General features: G+C 44.4%; 1 protein-coding gene across 1 annotated transcript in view; it reads right to left on the bottom strand.

Moving 5' to 3' along the window:
• LOC121323134 (zinc finger protein GLI2-like) overlaps positions 1-20,695 on the bottom strand; it is a 146,326-nt gene that overhangs the window by 63,961 nt on the left and 61,670 nt on the right. The window lies entirely within an intron of this gene.

Raw genomic sequence — 20,695 nt, forward strand, 5'->3', positions numbered from 1 at the left:
TCATGCTGAAACATGAGGTGATGGCAGCGGATGAATGGCACGACAATGGGCCTCAGGATCTCGTCATGGTATCCCCAAAAGTAAAGACTAAAGTTAAGGTTTACAATTTTAGAAAAGCAAACTATGAAGGCATGAAACAGAGACTAACAGAAGTAGATTGGAGTAAAATAGAGAAAACACCCACAGAAGAAGGATGGTTGTTCTTCAAAAATGTAGTACTAGAGGCGCAAAACAATTACATCCCTAAAGTAGACAAATCTAAATGTAAAACTAAATGGCCAAAATGGTTTAATAGATCAATTAAAAAAAATATTCAGCGAAAAAAGGCACTTTACAGAGCATTAAAAAAGGACCGAAAAGAAAGTACGCAGAAAGAGTACACGGAACTGCAAACGCAAGTCAAAAAGGAAGTTAGAAAGGCCAAGAGAGAAATAGAAATGAACATTGCTAAGGGAGCTTGTGGCAGGCTGGCGAGTGGCTAGAGGCCCAGAGACAGACTGCAGTTCAAAAAAATAACTATTTTATTATAAATAAACAAAAATAAAGTGCACAAAGGCAAAATAACAGATACTCAAACACAAATAAAGCAAAAACAAAACTCACAAAAATAAAGGTTTCCAGGCTGGGCAATGCCTTCACTGGATTTAGAAAATTCAAAAAACCACAAAACAAACACCAACCTGCTTCCTCAGCTCCCTCTCCCAAATGAGAAGCTGAGGCCTCCTTTTATATCAGGTGGCTGGGCGCTGATTGATCGTTAATCAACCTAATCAACTAATCAACCCCAGCCACCTGAACATAATAAACCCAGGCAGGCAGGGGAAGTTAACCCCATCCCTGCCAATTTAAAAGGGCAGAGCTTTGCTCTGCCACACACCTCCCCCCATGTACAACGTACACCGGCCGCAATCGGCCAACCCCCCCCCACCCCCCCCCCCCCCCCCCCTCCTCCCCCCAAGAGTCCAATTATGTCCCTTGGGTGGGCTGTTATGGTGGGTGGTGGTGGGCGGGGTTGATGTCGGAGCCCCCAAGCCTTCTTTGGTTGAGGGGGCCCCGAATCTCCAAGGTAGCATGGCGACGGCGGCCCGGCTCCCTCTGGTGGCGGAGGCGGCGACGGCGGCCCGGCTCCCTCTGGTGGCGGAGGCGGCGACGGCGGCCCGGCTCCCTCTGGTGGCGGAGGCGGCGACGGCGGCCCGGCTCCCTCTGGTGGCGGAGGCGGCGGCGGCGGCCTCGGGTCCCTCTGGTGGCGGAGGCGGCGGCGGCGGCCCGGCTCCCTCTGGTGGCGGAGGCGGAGGCGGCGGCCCGGCTCCCTCTGGTGGCGGAGGCGGCGGCGGCGGCCCGGCTCCCTCTGGTGGCGGAGAGCGGCGGCGGCTCCTCCCTCTCGGGCTCTGAGGCGGCGGCAGATCCTCCTCCCTCTCTGGCTCTGGGAGCGACGGCAGCTCCTCCTCCCTCTCTGGCTCTGGGAGCGACGGCGGCTCCTCACTCCCTCTCTGGCTCTGGGAGCGACAGCAGATCCTCCTCCCTCTCTGGCTCTGGGAGCGACAGCAGATCCTCCTCCCTCTCTGGCTCTGGGAGCGACAGCAGATCCTCCTCCCTCTCTGGCTCTGGGAGCGACAGCAGATCCTCCTCCCTCTCTGGCTCTGGGAGCGACAGCAGATCCTCCTCCCTCTCTGGCTCTGGGAGCGACAGCAGATCCTCCTCCCTCTCTGGCTCTGGGAGCGACAGCAGATCCTCCTCCCTCTCTGGCTCTGGGAGCGACAGCAGATCCTCCTCCCTCTCTGGCTCTGGGAGCGACGGAGGCTCCTCCTCCCTCTCTGGCTCTGGGAGCGACAGCAGATCCTCCTCCCTCTCTGGCTCTGGGAGCGACAGCAGATCCTCCTCCCTCTCTGGCTCTGGGAGCGACGGCAGATCCTCCTCCCTCTCTGGCTCTGGGAGCGACGGCAGATCCTCCTCCCTCTCTGGCTCTGGGAGCGACGGCAGATCCTCCTCCCTCTCTGGCTCTGGGAGCGACGGCAGATCCTCCTCCCTCTCTGGCTCTGGGAGCGACAGCAGATCCTCCTCCCTCTCTGGCTCTGGGAGCGACAGCAGCTCCTCCTCCCTCTCTGGCTCTGGGAGCGACAGCAGATCCTCCTCCCTCTCTGGCTCTGGGAGCGACAGCAGATCCTCCTCCCTCTCTGGCTCTGGGAGCGACAGCAGATCCTCCTCCCTCTCTCTCTCTGGGAGCGACAGCAGATCCTCCTCCCTCTCTGGCTCTGGGAGCGACAGCAGATCCTCCTCCCTCTCTGGCTCTGGGAGCGACGGCAGCTCCTCACCCCTCTCTGGCTCTGGGAGCGACGGCAGCTCCTCACCCCTCTCTGGCTCTGGGGACGACGGAGGCTCCTCACCCCTCTCTGGCTCTGGGGACGACGGCAGCTCCTCACCCCTCTCTGGCTCTGGGGACGACGGCAGCTCCTCACCCCTCTCTGGCTCTGGGGACGACGGCAGCTCCTCACCCCTCTCTGGCTCTGGGAGCGACGGCAGCTCCTCGCCCCTCTCTGGCTCTGGGAGCGACGGCAGCTCCTCGCCCCTCTCTGGCTCTGGGAGCGACGGCAGCTCCTCGCCCCTCTCTGGCTCTGGGAGCGACGGCAGCTCCTCGCCCCTCTCTGGCTCTGGGAGCGACGGCAGCTCCTCGCCCCTCTCTGGCTCTGGGAGCGACGGCAGCTCCTCACCCCTCTCTGGCTCCCGGGAAGGCGGCTCACCCCTCTCTGGCTCTCGGGAAGGCGGCTCACCTCTCTTTATTGGAGTGACCGGTGGATCTCCCATGTCTACCGCCAGGTAATTAACCACCATGAGGGCAACCTCTGGGAAGGAGGCCGGGTGGTGCTGTTCCTCCCACTGTTCCCACCTCTCCCCATCTCGACGCCACAGCGTGTTGATAACTATGGGGAGATCGTGGACGAGGTCTGCCTCAGGGTGCATCAACCAGTCCCAGATCTCCTGGGACGGTGGTGAAGGTGGTGGTGCTGGAGGTAGTGGGGTGGCCCCTGATGCCCGGGGTGAACACGGCACCTCTTCCTGGGCCTGGTTGTAGGGGCATCCTGCCCAGTTGTGGCCGTCCTCCTCACACCGGCCACACCAGTTTGCCGGTGGCACGTCTGGGCAGGACCGCCAACGATGGTCCTCCTTCCCACACCAGGAACACCAGGGGAAGAGGCTGGCCGGGTCCTCCAGCGGTGGCTGCAGCAGCTTACATTTCTTCAGCTGCTGCTTGTCCTGCCTTTTCCACTGTCTGCTCTTCTTTCCCATTTTTTTTTTCTCAAAAAAAAAAAATAAATACTGCTCTGAGCCTCTAGGTGGCGCTATCCCACTGCTGACACCAAATGTGGCAGGCTGGCGAGTGGCTAGAGGCCCAGAGACAGACTGCAGTTCAAAAAAATAACTATTTTATTATAAATAAACAAAAATAAAGTGCACAAGGGCAAAATAACAGATACTCAAACACAAATAAAGCAAAAACAAAACTCACAAAAATAAAGTTTCCAGGCTGGGCAATGCCTTCACTGGATTTAGAAAATTCAAAAACCACAAAACAAACACCAACCTGCTTCCTCAGCTCCCTTCTCCCAAATGAGAAGCTGAGGCCTCCTTTTATATCAGGTGGCTGGGCGCTGATTGATCGTTAATCAACCTAATCAACTAATCAACCCCAGCCACCTGAACATAATAAACCCAGGCAGGCAGGGGAAGTTAACCCCATCCCTGCCAATTTAAAAGGGCAGAGCTTTGCTCTGCCACAGAGCTAAAACCAATTCCAAAATGTTTTTCCAATATTACAACAGCAAGAGAACATTCAAAGAGGAGATTAAATGTTTAAGAGATACAAATGGCAAAATCGTAGAGGAAGAAAAAAAAAATAGCAAATATGTTAAATGATTACTTTTCACAAGTTTTTACAAAGGAAGATACTGACAACATGCCCCACATGTCATCCAGTTCCTATCCAGTTTTAAATAACTTTAGCATAACTGAGGCAGAAGTGTTAAAGGGACTAGGAGCTCTTAAAATAAACAAATCCCCTGGGCCGGATGAGATCCTCCCAGTAGTACTCAAAGAAATGAAAGAAGTAATTTACAAACCGCTAACCAAGATCATGCAGCAGTCTCTTGACACAGGGGTGGTACCGACAGACTGGAAAATTGCAAACGTAATACCGATCCACAAAAAGGGAAACAAAACTGAACCAGGTAACTACAGACCAGTAAGCCTGACTTCTATTATATGCAAACTTATGGAAACTATAATAAGATCCAAAATGGAAAATTACCTATATGGTAACAGGGTACTGGGAGACAGTCAACATGGTTTTAGGAAAGGGAGATCGTGCCTAACTAACTTGCTTGATTTTTTTGAGGATGCAACATCGATAATGGATAATTGCAAAGCATATGACATGGTTTATTTAGATTTCCAGAAAGCTTTTGACAAAGTCCCGCACAAAAGATTAATTCTCAAACTGAACGCAGTTGGGATTCAAGGAAACGCATGTACATGGATTAGGGAGTGGTTAACATGTAGAAAACAGAAAGTACTGATTAGAGGAAAAACCTCAGAATGGAGTGTGGTAACCAGCGGTGTACCACAGGGATCAGTATTAGGTCCTCTGCTATTCCTAATCTACATTAATGATTTAGATTCTGGTATAGTAAGCAAACTTGTTAAATTTGCAGACGACACAAAAGTAGGAGGAGTGGCAAACACTGTTGCAGCAGCAAAGGTCATTCAAAATGATCTAGACAAGATTCAGAACTGGGCAGACACATGGCAAATGACATTTAATAGAGAAAAGTGTAAGGTACTGCACGCAGGAAATAAAAATGTACATTATAAATATCATATGGGAGATATTGAAATTGGAGAAGGAATCTATGAAAAAGACCTAGGAGTTTTTGTTGACTCAGAAATGTCTTCATCTAGGCAATGTGGGGAAGCTATAAAAAAGGCTAACAAGATGCTCGGATACATTGTGAAAAGTGTTGAATTTAAATCAAGGGAAGTAATGTTAAAACTGTACAATGCACTTGTAAGACCTCATCTTGAATATTGTGTGCAGTTCTGGTCACCTCGCTATAAAAAAGATATTGCTGCTCTAGAAAGAGTGCAAAGAAGAGCGACCAGAATTATTCCGGGCTTAAAAGGCATGTCATATGCAGACAGGCTAAAAGAATTGAATCTGTTCAGTCTTGAACAAAGAAGACTACGTGGCGACCTAATTCAAGCATTCAAAATTCTAAAAGGTATTGACAGTGTCGACCCAAGGGAATTTTTCAGCCTGAAAAAAGAAACAAGGACCAGGGGTCACAAATGGAGTTTAGAAAAAGGGGCATTCAGAACAGAAAATAGGAGACACTTTTTTACACAGAGAATTGTGAGGGTCTGGAATCAACTCCCCAGTAATGTTGTTGAAGCTGACACCCTGGGATCCTTCAAGAAGCTGCTTGATGAGATTTTGGGATCAATAAGCTACTAACAACCAAACGAGCAAGATGGGCCGAATGGCCTCCTCTCGTTTGTAAACTTTCTTATGTTCTTATGTTCTTATGTATCTTTGTGCATTCCAATTGCCATCGATAAAATGCAATTGTGTTCATTGTCCATAGCTTATGCCTGCCCATACCATAACCAAACCGCCTCTATGGGGCACTGTTCACAACGTTGACATCAGCAAACCGCTCGCCCACACAACGCCATACACGCTGTCTGCCATCTGCCTGGTACCACTGAAAGAGTGATTCATCCATGAAGAGCACACTTCTCCAGCGTGCCAGTGGCCACTGAAGGTAAGCATTTGCCCACTGATGTCGGTTACGATGCCGAACTGCAGTTAGGTCAAGACGCTGGTGAGGACGACGAGCACGCAGATAACCTTCCCTGAGACGGTTTCTGACAGTTTGTGCAGAAATTCTTCATTTGTGCAAACCCACAGTTTCATCAGCTGTCCGAGTTGCTGGTCTCAGACGATCCCGCAGGTGAAGAAGCTGGATGTAGAGGTCCTGGGCTGGTGTGGTTACACATGGTCTGCGGTTGTGAGGCCGGTTGGATGTACTGCCAAATTCTCTAAAACGACGTTGGAGGCGGCTTATGGTAGAGAAATGAACATTCAATTCTCTGGCAACAGCTCTGGTGGACATTCCTGCAGTCAGCATACCAATTGCACGCTCCCTCAAAACTTGAGACATCTGTGGCATTGTGTTGTGTGACAAAACTGCACATTTTAGGGTGACCTTTTATTGTCCTCAGCACAAGGTGCACCTGTGTAATGATCATGCTGTTTAATCAGCTTCTTGATATGCCACAGCTGTCAGGTGGATGGATTATCTTGGCAAAGGAGATGTGCTCACTAACAGGGATGTAAACAAATTTGTGCACAAAATTTGAGAGAAAAAAGCTTTTTGTGCGTATAGAAAATTTCTGGGATCTTTTATTTCAGCTCATGAAACATGGGACCAACACTTTACATGTTGCGTTTATATTTTTGTTCAGTGTAGATTAGGCTCTTGAAACTGCCTTAGGGAGAAATGGTTCAAAGACGTTTTCAACTGGGAGCAGGTAAATGAAAGTCTTCATCTGAGGAGGAGTGTAACAGTGACGCTTGGATCTGTTTTGTTTATTTTGAAGAGTTCTGTTTGTAGGGTTTTGTTCAAACTGTTATTTTGTTCCTGTGTTTTGTTTGTTTCGAAATTTGTTATCTGTGTGAATAAATGTGTGCCAAAAAACTACAGTTCCTGTCTCTGTTTTTCTATTTCTGCCTCTGGCCAGCCTTGACTGTCAATCACGTTACCACATATCAAGGCTGGCCAGCATCAGAAACAGAAATCCAGACACAGGAACTGCAGTTAAGCACTTTTCATCTAATTAAAACAGTACCTTTCTCACTCATTCCACTCCTTCTCAGCTCCACACTCTCCTACACAAACACACCCCAAACATTCACTTAATTCATCCTTGTATAGGGTGTGACCACGGGTAATGGACAATCAATCACTCAGTTACTACCTGGCCGCATTCCACACTTTTTGATAAACCAATTAAACACGTACACAACCCCGCACCAATTAGACAATTACACACTTACACAACCCCGCACCAATTAAACAATTACACACTTACACAACCCCGCACCAATTAAACAATTACACACTTACACAACCCCGCACCAATTAAACAATTACACACTTACACAACCCCGCACCAATTAAACAATTACACACTTACACAACCCCGCACCAATTAAACAATTACACACTTACACAACCCCGCACCAATTAAACAATTACACACTTACACAACCCCGCACCAATTAAACAATTACACACTTACACAACCCCGCACCAATTAAACAATTACACACTTACACAACCCCGCACCAATTAAACAATTACACACTTACACAACCCCGCACCAATTAAACAATTACACACTTACACAACCCCGCACCAATTAAACAATTACACACTTACACAACCCCGCACCAATTAAACAATTACACACTTACACAACCCCTCACCAATTAAACAATTACACACTTACACAACCCCGCACCAATTAAACAATTACACACTTACACAACCCCGCACCAATTAAACAATTACACACTTACACAACCCCGCACCAATTAAACAATTACACACTTACACAACCCCTCACCAATTAAACAATTACACACTTACACAACCCCTCACCAATTAAACAATTACACACTTACACAACCCCTCACCAATTAAACAATTACACACTTACACAACCCCTCACCAATTAAACAATTACACACTTACACAACCCCTCACCAATTAAACAATTACACACTTACACAACCCCGCACCAATTAAACAATTACACACTTACACAACCCCGCACCAATTAAACAATTACACACTTACACAACCCCGCACCAATTAAACAATTACACACTTACACAACCCCGCACCAATTAAACAATTACACACTTACACAACCCCGCACCAATTAAACAATTACACACTTACACAACCCCGCACCAATTAAACAATTACACACTTACACAACCCCTCACCAATTAAACAATTACACACTTACACAACCCCTCACCAATTAAACAATTACACACTTACACAACCCCTCACCAATTAAACAATTACACACTTACACAACCCCGCACCAATTAAACAATTACACACTTACACAACCCCTCACCAATTAAACAATTACACACTTACACAACCCCTCACCAATTAAACAATTACACACTTACACAACCCCTCACCAATTAAACAATTACACACTTACACAACCCCGCACCAATTAAACAATTACACACTTACACAACCCCGCACCAATTAAACAATTACACACTTACACAACCCCGCACCAATTAAACAATTACACACTTACACAACCCCTCACCAATTAAACAATTACACACTTACACAACCCCTCACCAATTAAACAATTACACACTTACACAACCCCTCACCAATTAAACAATTACACACTTACACAACCCCGCACCAATTAAACAATTACACACTTACACAACCCCTCACCAATTAAACAATTACACACTTACACAACCCCGCACCAATTAAACAATTACACACTTACACAACCCCTCACCAATTAAACAATTACACACTTACACAACCCCGCACCAATTAAACAATTACACACTTACACAACCCCGCACCAATTAAACAATTACACACTTACACAACCCCGCACCAATTAAACAATTACACACTTACACAACCCCTCACCAATTAAACAATTACACACTTACACAACCCCGCACCAATTAAACAATTACACACTTACACAACCCCGCACCAATTAAACAATTACACACTTACACAACCCCGCACCAATTAAACAATTACACACTTACACAACCCCGCACCAATTAAACAATTACACACTTACACAACCCCGCACCAATTAAACAATTACACACTTACACAACCCCTCACCAATTAAACAATTACACACTTACACAACCCCTCACCAATTAAACAATTACACACTTACACAACCCCTCACCAATTAAACAATTACACACTTACACAACCCCTCACCAATTAAACAATTACACACTTACACAACCCCTCACCAATTAAACAATTACACACTTACACAACCCCTCACCAATTAAACAATTACACACTTACACAACCCCTCACCAATTAAACAATTACACACTTACACAACCCCTCACCAATTAAACAATTACACACTTACACAACCCCGCACCAATTAAACAATTACACACTTACACAACCCCGCACCAATTAAACAATTACACACTTACACAACCCCGCACCAATTAAACAATTACACACTTACACAACCCCGCACCAATTAAACAATTACACACTTACACAACCCCGCACCAATTAAACAATTACACACTTACACAACCCCGCACCAATTAAACAATTACACACTTACACAACCCCTCACCAATTAAACAATTACACACTTACACAACCCCTCACCAATTAAACAATTACACACTTACACAACCCCTCACCAATTAAACAATTACACACTTACACAACCCCTCACCAATTAAACAATTACACACTTACACAACCCCTCACCAATTAAACAATTACACACTTACACAACCCCTCACCAATTAAACAATTACACACTTACACAACCCCTCACCAATTAAACAATTACACACTTACACAACCCCTCACCAATTAAACAATTACACACTTACACAACCCCTCACCAATTAAACAATTACACACTTACACAACCCCGCACCAATTAAACAATTACACACTTACACAACCCCGCACCAATTAAACAATTACACACTTACACAACCCCGCACCAATTAAACAATTACACACTTACACAACCCCTCACCAATTAAACAATTACACACTTACACAACCCCTCACCAATTAAACAATTACACACTTACACAACCCCGCACCAATTAAACAATTACACACTTACACAACCCCTCACCAATTAAACAATTACACACTTACACAACCCCCACCAATTAAACAATTACACACTTTAAACAATTACACACTTACACAACCCCGCACCACCAATTAAACAATTTACACACTTACACAACCCCGCACCAATTAAACAATTACACACTTACACAACCCCGCACCAATTAAACAATTACACACTTACACAACCCCGCACCAATTAAACAATTACACACTTACACAACCCCGCACCAATTAAACAATTACACACTTACACAACCCCGCACCAATTAAACAATTACACACTTACACAACCCCGCACCAATTAAACAATTACACACTTACACAACCCCGCACCAATTAAACAATTTCATTCACACGCGGCTGCGCATAGGCAGCCACAAAACATATATTTCTTAGTGTGCAGGCCTCTGCCCTGCCCACATCCTCCCCCTCACTCTGCTACAATCCCTATGGAACATGACTAGCCAATTGCCCTTAACAAGAGCTGCTGAATACTATAGAGGCTACCCCCACAGGCTGGTACAATACATAAATAAACATTGAAACTAAACTCTGAGATAACAGCCGCTCAATCCATTCACTGTGTTATTCTTTGCTTTGTTGTTACTCAAACAGGTTATTTTGGTACATTCTGCGTTGCTCACTATACCTGGAGGGCTGTTTAAGCTGCACAATTCAATGACACAATTTCTGAATGTTCACTTATTTTGCGAGTTGGTCCACAGATGTAGATTGTTTGTGAATTTGGCACGATCAAGTGCCTGCATGTAAACGGTACAGCTCAGTTTGCAGTAGACAGAGCGCCCCGATATTGAAGTGCAGTGTGTGTATATGTGGTAGCATACATTATCCAGACACTTTCAACAGCCTGTGGTTTATTAAATAGGGTTAATACCGTCTGGCTACAAAGCATTTCGGAGCAAAGAGGACACATTACTATATGTATCCAGCACTGTCCTTCCAGATGGCTTACATCTTCTCTACCAGTATCTAAAGCGTCTTCCTGTTCATGTTTACAGAGTTGGACCTGCTTCTCAAAAGTTCCGACTGTTTCATTTAAATGAGTTCCAGCTTTACTGCCTAATTTGTCTGACATCCTTCAGGAAACTAAAATATTATAGAAAGTATTTGTTGGTACATAATGTATCATTTAGGTTTGGATCAGGCCAGCCTCCTCAGGGGTGGCTCAAGATCAAACCCACCTGCGGTCAGTTTAAGCTCTTCGCTGATGATCCGTCTCCCGGGCGGTTCACAGCTGATCTTTAAACATGCCATCTAATTCTCTCAACAATACAATGGGACGGAAGCTGTCAATGAAACTGACATGGCTATTTACAGTAACCCAAAAAACAGCAGAAATGTAGGAATATATTTTTATATGTTCCTTAAGTTTGACTCTCAGTGTTTTCAATAAAATTAATATTTCTCATTTAGTAACAGTGCCAAAGTCTTTATGTATTTGTTTATTTATTTATTTATCTACTGCAATTATTAGCGAACACATTTTGATTACAGTGTCATTTGAAATAACTAATACAAGGCAAAGCTGACATCCACATTATTGTCTTTTACATTTTTTTCTCCTCTTGTTACATTTGTTTGTTTCTTTTCTCATTCAGGAGCATGTGCTGCCTGGACCCCTTGGAGTAAGCGAGTCTACGGGATGAACAGTCCCATCACTTATATCCGCAAGGAGGCAGTGCGCATGGTGAGAGAGCGGGGGAACTTATCAGCTTTCAGCAGCTGTGTTGTGGCACCTGCTAATAACCTCCATGCATCATCCTGCTCTGTGTGAGAGCACTGCGTTGCTGTACTCCTCGTCATGCTTGTTCTTAGCATGCTGTTTGTATAATCTCGATATTTAAGACTGCATGGGTCTCGCACAGGTCCTGAAGAGTGATTGCAGTTCAGGGGAATCACACACCTCAATGCATTTTGATTTACTGCCGGCTCAGTTAATAGCCCTGCTTAACGCAGGAGTTTGTCGAGATTAAGTAATTACCTTAAACAAAAAGTTTATTATCTTTAAGACCAGGATGATAAAAGGTTTGGCTGTCGGTAAAGCCTGGGCTGGAACAGTGAACGAGAGCAATAATTAAAATACAATTCATTTATAATACTGTCGGCATTCCTTGTAGGGGGCTGGCCTGTGAACTGCCCTGCCGAACATTAAAGAAAAGATTTCATACGCTATCTGCGCCACAGCTTTATTAACATTCAGAGAGGGTTCTGGCATTCCAAACACAGTCACAACATTACAGTTCCCAACAATTAAAAAAAATGTATTCCTTCATCCTGTATGATAAAAAAATGGCAAAGTAATTGTAATTGTTATTGTTCTGAGAAATATATTTTTTTTTCTATAAAATATTTGGCTCACTTCTCAGCTATTTACTCCAAACAGAAATGTTTTCTGAAAGTAAAAAAAAAACACCAATACGAAAACCAAAAAGAGGGGCTCCCAAGTGGTGCATCCGGTAGGCGTTCCACATGGAGCGCAGGATGCACCCCATAGCCTGGAGATCGCTGGTTCAAGTCCAGGCTATTCCACTGCTGACCATGGATGAGAGCCCCCAAGGGGCGCTGCACAATTGGCCGACCATCGCCCCATGGGCAGGGTTTAGGTCGGCCAAAGTGTCCTTGGCTCACCACACACCCACAACCCCTGTAGACTGGCCAGCCACCTGCAGGCTTGCCTGTAAGCTGCCCAGAGATGTGTTGTCCTCCAACGCTGTAGCTCTTAGGTAGCTGCATGGTGGGCCTGCGGAGTGAAAAAAGCAATCAGCTGACAGCACACATTTCAGAGGACAACGTGTGTTTGTCTTTGTCTCTCCCAAGTCAGCGCAGGGGTGGTAGGGGTGATCTGAGCCTAAAATAATTGGCTATCCCAAATTGGGAGAAAAATGGGGTCAAAATCAATTGCTGAGTACTAAATAAAAAAAAAAAAACAACAACTTCAAGAGTAAGTAGCTGGGTTCTGATAAATGCAGCATTCCACATCCCCACATGTTACTACAACTGTAAAAATAATACACCTGCCATTTCTCTTTTCATTCTTAACATTCTGACAACTTTTTACACTTAGAACTTTAAAGTCTGTTTCAAAGCTCTTTTCAAAAGGTCTGCTCTAGTGCACTGAGAGTGTAAGGACTATTGCCCACATTGTCAAAGAGTTAACACAGAAGTAGCGATCCATGATGTGGCATGGAACAGAAATGCCAGAGCACTTGTTATTTATTTATTTTTTTTAATTGCTTTTCTTGCAGTGATTTAGAGGGCAGATCTCAAACCCCAGTGCACTAGAGCGGACATTTTGAAAAAAGCTTTGAAACAGTCTTTAAAATTACAATTAAAAGAAAAAAAAACTACAGGTTCACAATTTAAACAGTTGTAGCAACATATGGAGATGAATAACACTATATTTTACTTACTTTTTAAGATTGCACACAAGCCCACACATGTAAAGTCTGAGTTGTTTGTTTCTGGTTTGATAACTTTAGTGTGCATGTTTTTCGATTCCAATTTTTTTTATGTTTGTTGCCAATGACGATTTGAAGTAAATAGCATTGGGAATAATTTTTTTCATAAACTAAGTAAAAAAGCAGATGTATAAAACAGTTATTCAGTGGCAATCTTGTGTGCTTGTTTCATTGGTTTTTGATTGTTCTGTAGTGTTGTAATATGTAGCTACAGTACCACTGAGGCAGTGTTGTGTGATACATTGCCGCTATGAATTCTATCCTGTCCCGTCGTTGAGCTGAGATGACTTTAAATGCTCTAAAATCACAATGTATTCTGGTTAAGATGATCACATTATTTAAAAAACAAATGGGTTAAGAGACCTAGAGAAATGGGAAATATTATGAGCAAATGCAGATAGGAAACTACCTCTCAAAGTAAAATACAGTCTTGTGCATTATCCTTGAGAACAAAGAGATTGTTATTTATATGACAGCACTAACAAATTAGCCATCAGAGGGTCTTGTTTAAAGTTCGGCTCATGTGTGCTTCGCCTTCCAGGTGATAAATACCAGCTGTTCTGCATCTTTATTTTAACACACTTCCACTATCTGGGGATTTCATTCCAAAAATGGAAACATATACTGTATTTACACAGCCTCACTGCAGTCGCTTACACCTATACGATACTCATATTAGAAATCAAGTCTGCAAAATGAAATGAACTGCGTTACAGGTTCTCCTCTGACCAGTTAGAGTAGATTTGTGGAGGGCAGGATGGCAATGATGTTGCTTTAGGTCTGTTCCAATGTTCTACATGACTGTCTCATTGCCCTCCCTCTGTCACGGCTGATCTAATTGCAGCCCCTATTGCAGTCTCTCGTTTGCACATCCTTTCTTTTACACAGCCTCTCTTTCGCACAGCCTCTCACTCGCACAGTGTCTCGTTTGCACAGTCTCCCATTCACACAGTCTCTCTTTCGCATAGCCTCTCTTTCAGACAGCCTCTCTTTCGCACAGTTTCCCATTTGCACAGTCTCTCTTTCACACAGCCTCTCTTTCACACAGCATTTCTTTCCCAGTCTCTCTTTCGGACAGATTCTCTTTTGCACAGTGTCTCATTCGCAGCCTCTCGTTCGCACAGCCTCTTTTGCAGTCTCTCTTTCACAAGCCTCTTGTTCGCAGTCTCCCATTAGCACAGTTTCCCATTCACACAGTCTCTCATTCGTAGTGTCTCGCTTGCACAGTCTCTCGTCCACACAGCCTCTTTTGCACAGTCTCTGGTTCACACAGCCTCTCTTTTGCACAAGCTCTGGTTCACACAGCCTCTCTTTCGCACAGGATCTTGTTCGCACAGCATCTCTTTCGCACAGCCTCTCGTTCGCACAGCATCTCTTTCGCACAGCATCTCTTTCGCACAGCCTCTCGTTCGCACAGCATCTCTTTCGCACAGCCTCTCGTTCGCACAGCATCTCTTTCGCACAGCCTCTCGTTCGCACAGCATCTCTTTCGCACAGCCTCTCGTTCGCACAGCATCTCTTTCTCTTTCGCACAGCATCTCTTTCGCACAGCATCTCTTTCGCACAGCCTCTCTTTCGCACAGCCTCTCTTTCGCACAGCATCTCTTTCGCACAGCCTCTCGTTCGCACAGCATCTCTTTCGCACAGCCTCTCTTTCGCACAGCCTCTCTTTCGCACAGCATCTCTTTCGCACAGCCTCTCTTTCGCACAGCATCTCTTTCGCACAGCATCTCTTTCGCACAGCATCTCGTTCGCACAGCATCTCTTTCGCACAGCCTCTTGTTCGCACAGCATCTCTTTCGCACAGCCTCTCTTTCGCACAGCATCTCGTTCGCACAGCATCTCTTTCGCACAGCCTCTCGTTCGCACAGCATCTCTTTCGCACAGCCTCTCTTTCGCACAGCATCTCTTTCGCACAGCATCTCTTTCGCACAGCATCTCTTTCGCACAGCATCTCGTTCGCACAGCATCTCTTTCGCACAGCATCTCGTTCGCACAGCATCTCTTTCGCACAGCCTCTCGTTCGCACAGCATCTCTTTTGCACAGCCTCTCGTTCGCACAGCATCTCTTTCTCACAGCCTCTTGTTCGCACAGCCTCTCATTCGCACAGTATCCCATTCGCACAGCCTCTCTTTTGCACAGTCCCTTTCACATAGCCTCTCTTTGCAGTCTCTCATTCGCACAGTCTCCCGTTTGCACAGTCTCTCGTTCACACAGTATCTCTTTCGCTGCTGCATGTGATGCAATAGAAGCTGCAGCCTTTTAAAAGAATCAATTTAGAGATGCCTTAGCGCAGGGTTACCTGGTGTTAAACCCAGCAGCATGTTTCCATGGTGCTTACATTGCCAGTAAAAGCTGAAGGAAGGCACTCTGTTGACAGAGCTGTTAGAGACTTTAACCCATTTTTTTTTCTTTTTCAGAACATATGTAGCGTTCTGATTTGTGTAAGAGGCGTGTAATCTGGAGAGGTGCTGTGCTGCAGTATCTCACAGCCCACACGACAGGACTGTGCTCACTCAGCCCCCGTCCTGGACCCCCCCGCCCCGCCCCGCCCAGGAAGCAGTTTATTTTCTCTGATTTACAGTGGCGTCTTTAGTAGCTGCTCAGTTTTGTCTGTCTATTAAAACCTTCATACACAATGAATCATTTTCATGAAATGGTCTGCTTGCTTTAAACACTAAATTCATTTCAAGAGGCTACGATTCTTTGAACTTTGGGAGAACATTTTTTTGTTTAAAAAAAAAAAGTTCCCACTGTTTTTTCCAACTTGTCTTTGGCATCAGGAAGATCTGCAGAAACAATCTCCCAGTGAGGGACCTTCTTGTAAAACATAGATTAGTAGCAGCTGTGGGGAAGCAGATGCCTTCAATTCTCCTGGTTCATGAAGACATCACAGGGGTTCTCAGAAAGACAGACTGGCCTGTGGAGAAACATGGCCTTGACTGTCTGATACACACACAGATACACCGAGGGACACCCCCCCCCCCCCCCCCCCCCCCCAAATAGCTGCTTTTTGTATGGGATCATGTATTTACTGATGTATTTAATTACACTTATGTTTTGTTTTTATACACTGCTCAGGATCTTTCAGCCACTCATCAGAATGCATGTCTCATCTCCTGTAGTCCACGACACATCACATCATAACATCATCATCCATGACATCAGCCATGGTGCTTTACACTTTACCCATTAGAAACACTGCCCACAAAAAAAAGTCAAACTGTGGTTCAGCCTACTCCCAGCCCTTAAAGAAAGAGAAAAAACTTGAGCAAAGCGATAATCTGTTCCAGGGTGAGGAGGTTATGCAGTAAATTAGTACTCAAAACAAATCCCTTTTCCACTGGGCTACTAGAAAAGCAGTAAAGAACCCTGAGTGCTGGCGGCTCAGCGTGGAGCCAGCACGAAGCAGGAAGGGATGGAAGGGCTTTTGAAAACCTTTGCTATGAACAACGATCCTGTTTCAAACCCCTGTCCGATTTGCATGCAGGACACGCTGGCGAGGAGGGGAGTTTATTCTACAGCAGGGACTGGCAGGAGCAATGAGGTCAGGGGCTCATCATTAAATCAAACTGCTGTCACCGCCACTCAATTACTCTCAACGCTGGGTTATTCCTTCAGGTGATGCACAATAAACAGCTTTTACTGAACACTTCAACACAAGCCTGACTTACAAGACAAACTTCCACAAGCGCCAAGAAGACACGCTTCAGACTGCGTGATCTGAATTGACGCTTTAGCAGCTGGGTGGCTTTTCAGAAAAACAAACAAATAAACAAGATGGCGAGCAGAGAGGGAACCCCAGTGCTCGCCTCCTTCATGTGTGCTTCTGCTTGCATGCGGGCATCATATTGAGTCATTAGTTCAGGCTGTGTTCTGAAAGACGCACACAGGGCAGTGAATTGGTACAGACAGCTGCTGAGTGTAGTTACACAGCGATCTCAGATTGCAAGTCTTAACAAGCTGTGTTTGTAGGGGTCTGGGTAACAGTGTGGCTGTGTCAAACATACAAATTAGTTTAGTTCAGGTCTTTACCACTGCATTGAAACTGAGACATCACTTTGATCTTGATGTGTTACCATTCAAAATCATAAATGATAGGGATGAAAACCAATGCATCTCCTGCGGGCTCCCAAGTTTATAAATAAGACATTATATATATATATATATATATATATATATATATATATATATATATATATATATATATATATATTATATATGATATATATAATAACACATATATATTTATTTGATAGCCCGCAGGAGCGTCCTTTACATAGTTATTTTATATATATATATATATATATATATATATATATATATATATATATATATATATATATATATAGTAAGTGATCCTTGTTTTACTGCTGTATGCAATAAATCTCTATCTGTGCTGAGAATCTTTTGGTTTTATCACTTGGCACTCTAATTTAACAATCAGTTTCAGTTTTTTTTTTAGTACTTCAGTTTCATGTCAAATCCTAGCCCTCTTTGTGTTATTTACACGTGGAGATAAAATCAAAACAAATAAATAAAAACAAGCTTTTCAGGCAGCTCAAACTCACCTCTGTGAACCAAGAGGTTTTGTTCTCCTTTTCTGTTAGGGCTCCAGAGGAATAAAGTTACCCCTTACTCCTCAATTGCCTTTTCCTCCTACTAGGCAGGCACAGGTTTTTAAAATGTTTTTATAGAACCTCTTGTGCTCACTTAACCAAAAACTGCCTCTTGGAATATGTTCTGACTAACTGTGAATCTCTGTAATGACTGAGATTGAGAATGTAATGACTGACACAGACATTGTTATATCCAGCTCTACCTCAATGTATTAACAGACATGGTGAAGAATCCTTATGCTCCTCCCCATTTTGAGTTAACGAATCCCCTTCTACCCTCAGTGACCGTTAACCTTTGCACCTCTGAAACCATGCAGTGCCTCCCATTCAAATCAAGAGCAGCTTCTCAGAAGAATTATTTGCCGAAGCATTATTAGGAATCCTTATTAGTACATGAAGTCCGAAAATAAAATAAAAATCCCAAACTTTCTGAGTTTTACCTGTCTTCTCTTATAAGAACTCCAAGCCAACCTTTTCTATCATTGTATTTGGTTCTAACATGATGAACATGATTATTGTTTGTTATCGACCTGAAAAGTCATGTTTGCATTGCTGAAACTTTATCATGACCTACGGTACCCCCATAGCGACAAACCTAATGATTGCTAATGAAGCAGCAGCAGCAGCAGCAGCAGTCAGGTAGCAGCCAGGCTAATGATTTTGATCCGTAAACTCTCGATGTTTGCTCTGGAGGGTTCACAGAAGAATGAGCTTCTTTGGTGCAGGCTCTCTCTAACACTGCACCCTGCCCCCTCCTCCACCCTGTGTTTCACTTCACTGGGTGCAGATAACATTCCATTTAGATGCCTGTGTCTTCTGCCGCGACCCCTTGCAGTAAAACCAGTGCCATAAAAGGCGAGTGGGATGGCACAGTGTCAATCACTGACTCTCCGTTCCAAAACCCGTTCCGAGAAAAGCCACCTCATTGGATGTTCACTGGATGCCTCTTTCAACTGGTACTTGGCCACTATGAGCCCTGCAAAACAAGCGCTACAATATGTTTCAATCGGCAAAACTGAAGGCTGAGGAGTGATGCGTTATACTGAAAAAGTACAGCATCTTCAACAAGAGCCAAAGTAGAGCAAAGCCAGTATTCTTCTCTGTTTGGTTAGAGTCAAGGGAAAAAAAGGGAAAGATTTCCTTGGCCTCGATGCAAGTTTGAAACTAAATAAATAAGGCTTGCATGAATAAAACATGTCGCTTCCTTCCAGCACACACTGGCAACGGGCTGAAATATTTAGAAATCTTTGTGTTTGTAGAGTATGTGCTGTGTTATATGGACTGGTAGCAATGTCTTTGTGTTTGCACAGTAGGTGCTGTGTTATATGGACTGGTAGCATAGGGACTGGCAGCAATGGCTTTGTGTTTGTACAGTATGTGCTGTGTTATATGGACTGGTAGCAATGGCTTTGTGTTTGTAGAGTATGTGCTGTGTTATATGGACTGGTAGCAATGTCTTTGTGTTTGTAGAGTATGTGCTGTGTTATATGGACTGGTAGCAATGTCTTTGTGTTTGTAGAGTATGTGCTGTGTTATATGGACTGGTAGCAATGGCTTTGTGTTTGTAGAGTATGTGCTGTGTTATATGGACTGGTAGCAATGGCTTTGTGTTTGTACAGTATGTGCTGTGTTATATGGACTGGTAGCAATGGCTTTGTGTTTGTAGAGTATGTGCTGTGTTATATGGACTGGTAGCAATGCAATCTTTGTGTTTGTACAGTATGTGCTGTGTTATATGGACTGGTAGCAATGGCTTTGTGTTTGTAGAGTATGTGCTGTGTTATATGGACTGGTAGCAATGGCTTTGTGTTTGTAGAGTATGTGCTGTGTTATATGGACTGGTAGCAATGGCTTTGTGTTTGTAGAGTATGTGCTGTGTTATATGGACTGGTAGCAATGTCTTTGTGTTTGTAGAGTATGTGCTGTGTTATATGGACTGGTAGCAATGTCTTTGTGTTTGTAGAGTATGTGCTGTGTTATATGGACTGGTAGCAATGGCTTTGTGTTTGTAGAGTATGTGCTGTGTTATATGGACTGGTAGCAATGGCTTTGTGTTTGTAGAGTATGTGCTGTGTTATATGGACTGGTAGCAATGGCTTTGTGTTTGTACAGTATGTGCTGTGTTATATGGACTGGTAGCAATGTCTTTGTGTTTGTAGAGTATGTGCTGTGTTATATGGACTGGTAGCAATGTCTTTGTGTTTGTAGAGTATGTGCTGTGTTATATGGACTGGTAGCAATGGCTTTGTGTTTGTACAGTATGTGCTGTGTTATATGGACTGGTAGCAATGGCTTTGTGTTTGTAGAGTATGTGCTGTGTTATATGGACTGGTAGCAATGGCTTTGTGTTTGTAGATGGCTTTGTGTTTGTAGAGTATGTGCTGTGTTATATGGACTGGTAGCAATGGCTTTGTGTTTGTACAGTATGTGCTGTGTTATATGGACTGGTAGCAATGGCTTTGTGTTTGTAGAGTATGTGCTGTGTTATATGGACTGGTAGCAATGGCTTTGTGTTTGTAGAGTATGTGCTGTGTTATATGGACTGGTAGCAATGGCTTTGTGTTTGTAGCTGTGTTATATGGACTGGTAGCAATGGCTTTG

Source organism: Polyodon spathula, chromosome 11, assembly GCF_017654505.1.
Source record: "Polyodon spathula isolate WHYD16114869_AA chromosome 11, ASM1765450v1, whole genome shotgun sequence".
Classification (NCBI taxonomy): domain Eukaryota; kingdom Metazoa; phylum Chordata; class Actinopteri; order Acipenseriformes; family Polyodontidae; genus Polyodon; species Polyodon spathula.